A 12768-nucleotide genomic window follows, 5' to 3' on the forward strand; every position below is an offset into this window, starting at 1 on the left:
CTTATGTAAATCTAGTTTAAGTTTCTTAATGCATCTTCTTTCCTATTAAAAAAAAGACTGGGTCTTGTGGAGGTTCCCAGCCTCTTCCCAAATGTCTTTACACATCACTCTGGGAAAGGCCTAGCATTAGCGACAATTCCCTGAAAAATCAAGCGACGGCTAACAAAGGGACGACTAACCAAGGGACGGCTAATGGTTAGACGTTCTAAGCAAAAAACAAAAAATGGAAAGCTATCAACCGCTCTCTTCAGAATGGGTACTCATTAACCGTTTTAAACTAAACGGTTATTAGCCGTTTTACTTATCTTGACTAGTTCACCCTAATTGAACCGGCTAACCATTGGCCGTTTTCAAATTTGGCCTAAAAACATCTAGATTACTTGACAGAGTCCAGTTCTTCTCCTCCATTTTTATATTTTTCTCACAACCTCTTCCCTTAATCCCAAAACTATTGCCTCCCCACTATTTCATCTCAAATTGTTGCTTGGGTTTGTCTAAGAACCATTGAATTTGTAGTTGCACTTGATTTTAAGGCGTTTTATTAACTCAATCAGCAAAGGTAATCCAATGAAACCTTAAACCCTAGTTTTCATTTTTCTTTTCAATTGAGATTAATTTTGTTAAATTTAGAGCTGAATAACATAAATTGAATGCAACGACTATTGGTTATTGCTTTGTGTTTGTTTAATTTGTTTAACATGATAAGTTTTGGTTAGTTATTGATGAAATGGTTGATTTGTAGTGACATTGATATGTAAATAACCTAATAATGTTGCATGTCTTGTAATTTTGATAATTCACAATTGTTTATAATGTTGGAAGCCTAATTTGTTGGAAAGACATGGTTTTGAGTATCAATTTAAGTTTTTGCTCCAAAAGCTTGACATATGTTTGGTGTTGTTCAAACAATTATATTCAAACGTTATAATTGTTTGTTTGGTGGATTAGATAATGATGAAGTACCCCACATATCTAAAATTGTCCGAAAAAGGTAGAAATGGCCATATATCGGGTCAAGAAGCACCGAAGATGAAAACGAGCACTAGTTGAGGAACCTTAAATGCTTATTACAAAATCTTTGTTAAGAATAATCCTTGCGCACTTCAGGTACTAGATAATTGTGGGTTTTCCTCGATATTTTCATTTAATTTTAAGAATTCGGATGTGCAACTCACAAATGCTCTGGGAGCTAGATGGTGGCATACAACTAAGACTTTCTATTTCCCGGGCTTTGAAATAGGATTCACACCTTTAGACTTTGTAATATCAACTAGAATTCCCATACGTAAAGGTGAGTCTATCACTTTACCGAGGAGGTTACCTAGAGAAGTTTGTGAAAGTTTAGATGATTTATGCTTCAGTGGTGTGATCGCCAACCTACAACGTCAATCTGCAAATTCTGAAGATGATGCCCAACGTCCCACCGAAGATAGGTTAGCATCTAAAAGACCTTGGGATAGTAAATCCTCAGTTGTATGTATCTCTCACCTTTCATCTTATATAAGCGGTAGGAAGGATTTGGACAACTCTGAGAACTGGCAGGAATTGACAAGGATTTTTCTCCTTTGGGTTATTGGTCAAGTATTCACCGGAACGACTCCGTCTAACGTTTCAAAAGCATGGTTGCTTGTTTTGGGAGATTCTGAAAGCTTAGAAAACCTTGCCAGGTATGATTGGGTTTCATTTATTTATGGTAGATTGTTAAACTACTTGGACAAGGTTAGTAGTGGGGATGATAATAACATGAGAGCAATGTGGATGATATTAGAGTATTGGTATTATATTTACTTCTGTAATTGTCAATCATTACTCAACATTGTACCAGAAGACATGTACCCTGCGATTAATATGTTTAAATCACAGAATAAAGAGGGCGTGCAACAAACAGACGATGGCAAACATTCTGTGAACTACGCTAAAAGACAGATGGATTTGAGAGTGTCACCTGGAGTAGTTGTTTGGAAACCATGAGTCAGCAATGCACACTATGGAGATCAGGATGTAGTTTTAGCACGAGAGGTTAGTGGAAAGAGAATATATTTCCCGACAATAGTCTATAAGAAAGATGAGGCACTTTATCTTGGGAGAGATGTTTGAGGAGGTGTTAGGTATGATTACAAATCCTTGACCACCTCCTGATTTTTCCAACACTAAAACGGAGGATGTTGTTGAAAGGGTGCATTACTTGATAGCAAATGAGACTGAGTATTGTGCTTTTAGGAAATCTAGGAGCATGGGACTTTTGTTGCCAGATTTGATACGTGTGCAGAACCATGAAGAGGTTGGTCTTGGTCACATCGGAAGCTCTCGTTTCATTTCAAACATACCTGCTCCTAGTCAGATTGCAGAAACCTTTGTTTATACCCAACTGGAGCCGACATCATTATTTCCTACGATATAATGGTCATTTGATTGTATATGCTGCAATTATTGTACTTTTTTTCATCTAAATAATTTCATGATGAGTGCCAAATATTGTATATATTTATCCCTTTTTGTTGGCATTTAACTCATCTTTTGCGCATTAATTCTACATTTTATCCCATATTCTGTATTTTCATTGTTTTCAAGAATAAATATTTTTATTAATTAATTTTGCATTTTTAGGTAATAAATAAAGTTCGGATGAGTCGCGGAGCGAAAAGAGCAGAAAAGTAGTGAAAAGCCGGGAGAAATTACGCAAGGAAGCCGCGAAGAATGGTGCGCACAACCTCATTTTCTACACACAAAAGCGCCTCCGTTCTCAGCCATCAGATCAGTTCTCAGGAGCATCCGACGGTCGCTCCTTCATAGATCATCAAAATCGGAAGTCTCTGCCAAGCACCACAGCGCTGAAATTCCAAGCCTTCAGATTAGATGGTAGTTGAATCCAACGGTCGATCCTATGCCTGTGCATCAACTCCCGATGATTCCTCCTTACACTACAGTACCTAACTCCATCTGGTGCCGTTAACTTCGTTGCACCTCAGAATCCGACGGTCGCTTCACACATCCTTCCATCTATCCGTTCGATTCCACTCAGATCCAATGATCCAACATCTCAGCTCGCCAAACATCAAAGTTTGATGAACCCGCTCAACACCCTAAGCATCAAACCCATCGACCCAAAACAAACACCCACCTTCTTCTTCCCCAAAACTCATTTCCCCCAAATTTCTTCTCTTCCCCCGACCATGGCAGACCCTGCCATGTCTGCTCCGCCGTCTCCATCTCCACCACGACCACAAGGACGCCACCACCATCACCTACCTCTTCCCTAGTCGTGTCTGTCTTGTTCTTAGCATTAATTTTTGATGCTACCAAGAAGACAAACATAGCTAGGGTTTCACAGTGGAGAGAAGAAGGAAATTGGAGCAGCGTTCGAGTAAAGGATTAGCAGAGGAGGAGAAGTACAAGCATGGGTCGAGGCTATTTGCATCAGAGAGTGAGTTTAATTTCCAATTTAAAAATTAGGGTTTCCAATTTAGGGTTTCTGAAAATTTGGATATTTTGTAAGCTATAAAAGGGAAGTGATGTGAGATGTAAAAACTGTTCTTGGACTAGCCAAGTTTCCACCCAATTTGGGTTAGGTTAATTCCAATGTCAAATTGCACTGTTAATGTCTAAATGTGTGATATTCCTGTAATGCTTGTGTTCTTGTTATAATTGTATTTGCATCCTGTTAGTGTGTTAGATGTTTGTTTCACATGTTAATTTCAGTTCAATGTTTGTTTGTGTGTGTTCATGTTAGACTTTCTATTCATTGTTACTCACTGTTATGATGTTTGTCATGTTCTAAACCACCATGCTAGGGACTTGATGAATCTCTAATGTCTTATTGTGTAGTACACTGAATATATTGCTCTAGAAGGCTAAACAAGTTTAGGAAAAACTTGAACTTAGCTCATCATCACCTCACTTTCACAATGTATGCCAAGTATGCTTTGTAGTTAGGTTCATGAGCTGCTGATAAGCTGCAACTCAAGCTGAATTCATAATCCCTTGACTAGTTGTGCTGTAGAAAGACAATTAGTGCTTTGGAAATAATACCATAGTTGTGTTTAACTTTCTATAGGAGAATACACAGTAAAAATTAGAGTGAATTCAACCCCTAGTTCCCATCCATAATCTACTTCATTCTCAACCACAATTCATTCTTCAACTGTTTAGTTTAGCTTTGTTCTTGCTTTGTTTTGCTTTTACCTTGATTGTTCCCCCCTGCCCTGCAACTCTGTTGCACCCCTGCTTTGCTTTTTGTTCACTGCTTGAGCAGCTGCAGCTGCTGCTGCAGCTCTGTTGTTACTGCACTGCTGTGCATTTTCTGTGCTGCTGCCACTTCTTCTGGTGTGCTGCTGCTGGTGCCTGTTACTCTACCAGGTTGCTGCTGCTGGTGCCTGCTGCACTGCTTCTTGCCTCTCTGCAGCTGCTGCTGCCAATCCACTTCTCTGGGCTGTTGCATTGCTGCTGATTGCTTTGCTCTCCACAGCTCACTTCCAAAAGCCCAGAGCACAATCTGAGCCCAACTGTAAGACCAAAATCAAAGCCCAGTTCAGTAAGGCCCCAAGTCAAATTCATAGTCAAGGCCAAAGCCTAGTTCTCTGTTAAGCCCAACTCATAGTTGAACTGCTGAGCCCAAAGCTCAAATCAGCTCACTGAAACAAAGCCCAACTCTCAAATACCAAGCCCAATTACTGTAAAAGGCCATTTCACTGTTCAGGTGAGATTGAGCCCAAAGCTTAAACAAAGAACCAAAGCCCATTTGCACTTTAAATATAACTGAGCCCAGGCTCAGTTCATTTTATGTTTAACAAACCCACTAAGCCCAATCCATTCAAAGGGCATTCAAACCCAATAGTACATTAAGCCCAACACTTCCAAAGGGCTTCTAAGCCCAAAGCAAATCTAGGAACCCAATTAGCTAAAACACTTCCGAAACACACCCGATCTCTGTGGATCGACCCGTACTTGCACGAGCTACAACCGACGACCGTGCACTTGCGGTATTACTGTAGGCCCGTTTCCATTGCACCAAATTTATACGCCTTTCCGGACCTGCCAAGTTTTTGGCGCCGCTGCCGGGGATTGGTGCTGTGTTTTTCTTGTGTTTTTCTTTAGCTATTTTGTATTTCATTTCATAGCATTTGCATCTGCATCTGCTTCACTTCATTTGCTGTTGGACATGCTGTTCTGAACCTGTTTTTCCTCTGCTGGGACGCCACCAAGGAAAAGAACCAAAACCCAACTGGGTTTTTGCAACAATATCAGAGCAGCTGGGCTGTGCTAAAAAGGTAAGCCTAAACCCATTCATTGAGAGAACCCAACCTGTGGGCTTCCAATTTTTATTTTGGGCTTGTAATAATTAACCCAATTTTTTTGGGCTTTTTATTTTTCTATTTTGGGTTTGTAATAATTTATTTTTGGGCTTGTTGTTTAATTTGTGGGCTTGTATTTATTTTGTGTGGGCTTGTTTAAATTTTTCCATTGGACTTGTATTTTGGACTCTGGGTTTAAACCCAGCTGATAACCGATTGTGGGCCGCAGCCTTCCTTCCATTTCATTAGAGGCTTGCACAGTGGGCTTGCTCCCATTCAAAAACCAAATTTTATTTTCTTAAAAAAAAAAAAAAAAAAAAAAAAAAAAAAAAATCTTTTGCTCCCAATTTTAAACCAAATTTCTTTTATATCCCACCAAAACCAAATTTTTCCCAAAAATCCAAACCCATCAAAAACCAAATTTTTTTAAAACCCATTAAAACCAAATAGTGGGCTTTGTGTCATTTCAAAATGGGCCAACCTCGTGCTCTCCATGAATACATGTATCCATCAATACAAATTCCATTATCATGTATTGTCTTACCTCAAACCAATAACCCTTTTAAAATAAATGCAAGCATGATACAAATACTTCCTATATTTCGAGGGTTCGATTCTGAGAACCCCTATACTCATGTGAGGGAGTTTGAACAAATTTGTCGGACTATGCAACCTGATCATTTGTCCGAAGACTCTCTGAAATTGCGTTTGTTTACATTTTCTTTAAAAGGAAAGGGCCAAAACATGGTTTTACGGTTTGAGACCACAATCAATCACCACTTGGGAACAACTCACTAATCAATTTTTCCAAAATTTTTCCACACCATAGGACCATCGCTATTCGTCAAAATATCAATTGTTTTGTCCAATTGGATGAGGAAACTGTTTTTCACTATTTTGAACGTTTTAATGATTTGTTGAGTGAATGTCCGCACCATGGAATTGAGAAGTGGAGACTTGTCGTCATCCTCTATGAGGGACTAGACTTTAAATCTCGAACCATGGTTGAATCTATGTGTAATGGTGAATTTATTGATAAATCTGTGGATGATGCATGGAATTTTTTAGCCGAGATTGCAGAAAAAACCCATCAATGGGAATCCGTTAGGGAAACAGGAACAACACCACATGATATGAATCATCCCCATGAATTAGAGTTTTATTCTTGTAATAGCTCCGACCTTAGGATTGAAAATTATCCTAGATTGCAAAATGTCCTACATGATGATGATGATGATTATGATGTTATGTTAGAAGAACATGTCTATACTGAAAATGTTATGGAACCTTTGGGTTCAAATACATTAGGCTTCTCTGCCCCGACCTTAATGCATGATATTTCTTCTAGTATTCCATGTGATGTTTCCCCTGATGTGCCGATACACGAGAATAAATCTGTTGATGATGTTGATAATTCTGATTGTAATCTTGCCAATTTGATTGATGATTGTGAGCATGATGTGACATGTGTAGATGAGTTAGAAGATTTTGATTTGATTGATAATGATATGCCTATTCTTCTACCTAAGTCACAATCTGATGGCCTTCCACCCAACCTAGATTTGGTTTGTACCCATATTGTCAAACCAATTTTTCTGAAAATTCCTAATCTAGGATTGGAACTGTGTGCTTCCCAAGTCCTCTTGGACTATTTTGCTTCAAAATATAACACTTTTAAAGAGCCACAGTTGGAATGCATTTCTTTGCCCACCCGAAAACAGTCCATTATGAGTTAGACCTTTTGAATCCTGAACCCCTAAAATTAATAGATTTTGTGCTTAAAAGTAAACCTGTTGAAAATTTTGGTTTAGGGGTATTCATTCGGTTTTTCACTCTCACTCCCATTTAAGTCCAATTTTAGTGTTTTGAAACTTTTTGTCTCTACACTTTGTCTTTTGGGTTGATCCTCAACTCTTTAGATTGTTAGTGTATGGTGAATTTTTTTTATATAATCCAGTAGATAAAATTTTAAAAACCTTTTGTTCCTTTTGTATATATTTTGCTAATCCAATATGATCTCGGCTGAAATATGTTGGATTTTTGCCTTGAATAACGGAGTTTTAATTCTGCTTTCGCCGAAATCGGGTATTCTCTCTCCTTTTACTCTACTCAGCATGTCCCTTTCCATATGTTGCATTTTAATTCTTTCCATATTTTGAAACATTGAGGACAATGTTTAGTTTAGGTTTGGGGGTATAGAGTAGATACCATGATAATTTATAATTGAAAACGAACTCCTTCTTCTTTTGAAAAATTGAAAAATTCCAAAAAAATTAAAAATCAAAAAACAAAAAAATTAAAAAAATGAAAAATCATAAAAATGGAGCTCATTTACCTTGAAATGTTGACTCTTGTGCAAATATGTATTTTTATTAGGAGTCTTAGTCTAGATATTTAGGCACCCTGATTCTAGCACAATTCACATAGTGATAAGAAATTTGCACGCGCACGATCTACCAATACATGTATGGCCTCGATCTTCAAGGTGTTGGATAGGAAGTTACGATTGCCAATCACTTTAGAATACTGAACGAAACTTGACTAGCTTGTTCTTTGGTTGGTTGGGATAGAAGGTGGAGGTTACATTAAGAAAGACAACCATCGAATTTAACTGGGTGCATCAAAAAGGGCTACCTCTTGCAAAGTGTCATGTAATCTTTTGTTTCTTTTGTTATGTATCAAAAGTGTTTCCTTCAAAAAAAAAAAAAAAAAAAAAAAAAAAAAAAAAAAAAAAAAAAAAAAAAAAAAAATCAGAAAATACAAAAAAAAAAAAAAAAAAAAAAAAAAAAAAAAATTCAAGTATTTATCAATTCCATCATCTCTTGTTCCAAAAATAAAAGAGAATAGTCAATGTAAATAAGAGTCATGTAAATAGTCATCTTTGTTGTTTCATTGTAATAAGCAAGGAGGGTGTATGCCATTGATGTACAACGCGAGTAATTGTGAAATACCTCCAACTCATTCACAATTCTCGTAAAGTCCGGACAGCTAGCTAGATTTCGACCTCAGTTCTTAGCCTGAGAAACTATCTCTTGGTGATTAGTAGTCATAACTTCAGATCTTTCTTTACACATGTGTAGATACACTTTACACTCTTATCACATGTCCTTATTTGTTATCAGTGCTAGGATTGTGCCTTGATAGCTAGATTGACATCTCCATTTTGCTGTGAGCTTAAACTGTTTTGCACATGTCACGTTTGATGGAATATGAGCTTATTTTTGTCCTTAGGTTTTGTAGGCACACCTCTGGTAAACCTTCACGAGACTTCAACTCGTCCACTAGGGACACTTAGTGGTTTAAAAGGCTTAGTGCATACGCTAAATGCATTCGAGAGACCAGCGACAGTGGTATAGTTAGGATTTCCTTAGTTTTGTTTTACTTGAGGACAAGTAAAATTCAGGTTTGGGGGTATTTGATGAGTGCCAAATATTGTATATATTTATCCCTTTTTGTTGGCATTTAACTCATCTTTTGCGCATTAATTCTACATTTTATCCCATATTCTGTATTTTCATTGTTTTCAAGAATAAATATTTTTATTAATTAATTTTGCATTTTTAGGTAATAAATAAAGTTCGGATGAGTCGCGGAGCGAAAAGAGCAGAAAAGTAGTGAAAAGCCGGGAGAAATTACGCAAGGAAGCCGCGAAGAATGGTGCGCACAACCTCATTTTCTACACACAAAAGCGCCTCCGTTCTCAGCCATCAGATCAGTTCTCAGGAGCATCCGACGGTCGCTCCTTCATAGATCATCAAAATCGGAAGTCTCTGCCAAGCACCACAGCGCTGAAATTCCAAGCCTTCAGATTAGATGGTAGTTGAATCCAACGGTCGATCCTATGCCTGTGCATCAACTCCCGATGATTCCCTTACACTACAGTACCTAACTCCATCTGGTGCCGTTAACTTCGTTGCACCTCAGAATCCGACGGTCGCTTCACACATCCTTCCATCTATCCGTTCGATTCCACTCAGATCCAATGATCCAACATCTCAGCTCGCCAAACATCAAAGTTTGATGAACCCGCTCAACACCCTAAGCATCAAACCCATCGACCCAAAACAAACACCCACCTTCTTCTTCCCCAAAACTCATTTCCCCCAAATTTCTTCTCTTCCCCCGACCATGGCAGACCCTGCCATGTCTGCTCCGCCGTCTCCATCTCCACCACGACCACAAGGACGCCACCACCATCACCTACCTCTTCCCTAGTCGTGTCTGTCTTGTTCTTAGCATTAATTTTTGATGCTACCAAGAAGACAAACATAGCTAGGGTTTCACAGTGGAGAGAAGAAGGAAATTGGAGCAGCGTTCGAGTAAAGGATTAGCAGAGGAGGAGAAGTACAAGCATGGGTCGAGGCTATTTGCATCAGAGAGTGAGTTTAATTTCCAATTTAAAAATTAGGGTTTCCAATTTAGGGTTTCTGAAAATTTGGATATTTTGTAAGCTATAAAAGGGAAGTGATGTGAGATGTAAAAACTGTTCTTGGACTAGCCAAGTTTCCACCCAATTTGGGTTAGGTTAATTCCAATGTCAAATTGCACTGTTAATGTCTAAATGTGTGATATTCCTGTAATGCTTGTGTTCTTGTTATAATTGTATTTGCATCCTGTTAGTGTGTTAGATGTTTGTGTTCACATGTTAATTTCAGTTCAATGTTTGTTTGTGTGTGTTCATGTTAGACTTTCTATTCATTGTTACTCACTGTTATGATGTTTGTCATGTTCTAAACCACCATGCTAGGGACTTGATGAATCTCTAATGTCTTATTGTGTAGTACACTGAATATATTGCTCTAGAAGGCTAAACAAGTTTAGGAAAAACTTGAACTTAGCTCATCATCACCTCACTTTCACAATGTATGCCAAGTATGCTTTGTAGTTAGGTTCATGAGCTGCTGATAAGCTGCAACTCAAGCTGAATTCATAATCCCTTGACTAGTTGTGCTGTAGAAAGACAATTAGTGCTTTGGAAATAATACCATAGTTGTGTTTAACTTTCTATAGGAGAATACACAGTAAAAATTAGAGTGAATTCAACCCCTAGTTCCCATCCATAATCTACTTCATTCTCAACCACAATTCATTCTTCAACTGTTTAGTTTAGCTTTGTTCTTGCTTTGTTTTGCTTTTACCTTGATTGTTCCCCCTGCCCTGCAACTCTGTTGCACCCCTGCTTTGCTTTTTGTTCACTGCTTGAGCAGCTGCAGCTGCTGCTGCAGCTCTGTTGTTACTGCACTGCTGTGCATTTTCTGTGCTGCTGCCACTTCTTCTGGTGTGCTGCTGCTGGTGCCTGTTACTCTACCAGGTTGCTGCTGCTGGTGCCTGCTGCACTGCTTCTTGCCTCTCTGCAGCTGCTGCTGCCAATCCACTTCTCTGGGCTGTTGCATTGCTGCTGATTGCTTTGCTCTCCACAGCTCACTTCCAAAAGCCCAGAGCACAATCTGAGCCCAACTGTAAGACCAAAATCAAAGCCCAGTTCAGTAAGGCCCCAAGTCAAATTCATAGTCAAGGCCAAAGCCTAGTTCTCTGTTAAGCCCAACTCATAGTTGAACTGCTGAGCCCAAAGCTCAAATCAGCTCACTGAAACAAAGCCCAACTCTCAAATACCAAGCCCAATTACTGTAAAAGGCCATTTCACTGTTCAGGTGAGATTGAGCCCAAAGCTTAAACAAAGAACCAAAGCCCATTTGCACTTTAAATATAACTGAGCCCAGGCTCAGTTCATTTTATGTTTAACAAACCCACTAAGCCCAATCCATTCAAAGGGCATTCAAACCCAATAGTACATTAAGCCCAACACTTCCAAAGGGCTTCTAAGCCCAAAGCAAATCTAGGAACCCAATTAGCTAAAACACTTCCGAAACACACCCGATCTCTGTGGATCGACCCGTACTTGCACGAGCTACAACCGACGACCGTGCACTTGCGGTATTACTGTAGGCCCGTTTCCATTGCACCAAATTTATACGCCTTTCCGGACCTGCCATTTCACACCCATGACATTATAAACTTTAAAGGTAAAAACACAATAAATCATATTCCGAATAAACTCACACAAGTTCAAGCGACAGAATAAACTCAAACATAAAAAGATTAAAAACAAATTTTTAAAAAAAAGGATAAAAAACAAACAAAAATGATTATGAACACAAAAGAAAACATAGAATCTTAAACACCGTTTTGTTGCACTAAAACGGCTGAACGATACCTACTTAGCCCACTCTATCAAATCACACCCAGAACATTTCCAGAATCGTTTACCATAAGTGCTGCTACCACTGGAACGGTGCAGACTCATAAAATAATGACAATCTGGGGTTGAGCAAGAAGCTTTTTTTCCGGATTCAATCTTAATTTTTCCATTTTTCTTAAAGTCTTTGCACAATTCTTCAACATTTTTTGCTTCTTTCGCTTTCATTGCATCAGCCAGCAACATCGGTTCTTCGCGGCAGTTCTCATACATACATCGTAAATACCTGATTTTTGCTGGTTCTATTTCAATTACCATTTTAATACTGAAACACCCTCTTTGTGGACATTTTGAATACAACCGCAGACACTGAAGGAAACCATGGGTATCCATGAAACATAGCGGACATATCTCTTTTGCTTCAACATACACAATCTGCTTCCCTTTGCGACTTGTGAACATGGTTGAGGTTTTTGCTAGAAAATTATGTTTGAGTGAGATGTAAGTTTAATAAAAAAATCTCACATGGTTTAATGTGGTTTTATAAGATGCGAGTGAGACGTTACAGTTAAACTGTTTGACGTTATGGTAACAATGACCTTTTTTTAAATAGATATCGAATGTGTAACCGATAATATATTTTTCAGGACGTTACGTAACTAAAGGTACTTCTGCAGACCTCACATACTCATTTTGAGTTTTCAAACATGGTTTTGTCAAGTCTTGTCTCATCTATCAACGTCTCGAACAAGTGGATGATAATTTCTTATCACGGATTTTTTTTAATCTTGACGGTCGATATGTGTTTGGGAATCTGAAAAGACGGGGGTCTAACAACCAAACCCAACAATTCATTTGGCAATATGAGAGGACTTAATCCAATACACTTTCTAGCGAATCAACTAGACAGTCAGACTCAATCTAGAGTAAAGTATATCAAAGAGTTTAATATCTCTAACTCTTAATTTAATCCGCAATCAGCAAATAAAAATCTGCGAGCCCGATTGAATAAGAGGAGTAACTTGAACGGTACCAAAGATCAATATTCAAGTATCAATCAATGTAAATCAACAACCCAAGGTTGGATATTCTAATTGATTAATCTTAACGCACAACCTGTGATATTTTAATTATATAACAAAATATAATGCGGAAAAGAAATAACACAGACACCAGAATTTTGTTAATGAGGAAACCGCAAATGCAGAAAACCCCGGGTCCTAGTCCAGATTGAACACCATATTGTATTAAGCCGCTACAGACACTACCCTACTACCAATT

Source organism: Papaver somniferum, unplaced genomic scaffold (assembly GCF_003573695.1).
Source record: "Papaver somniferum cultivar HN1 unplaced genomic scaffold, ASM357369v1 unplaced-scaffold_128, whole genome shotgun sequence".
NCBI classification, from domain to species: Eukaryota; Viridiplantae; Streptophyta; class Magnoliopsida; order Ranunculales; family Papaveraceae; genus Papaver; species Papaver somniferum.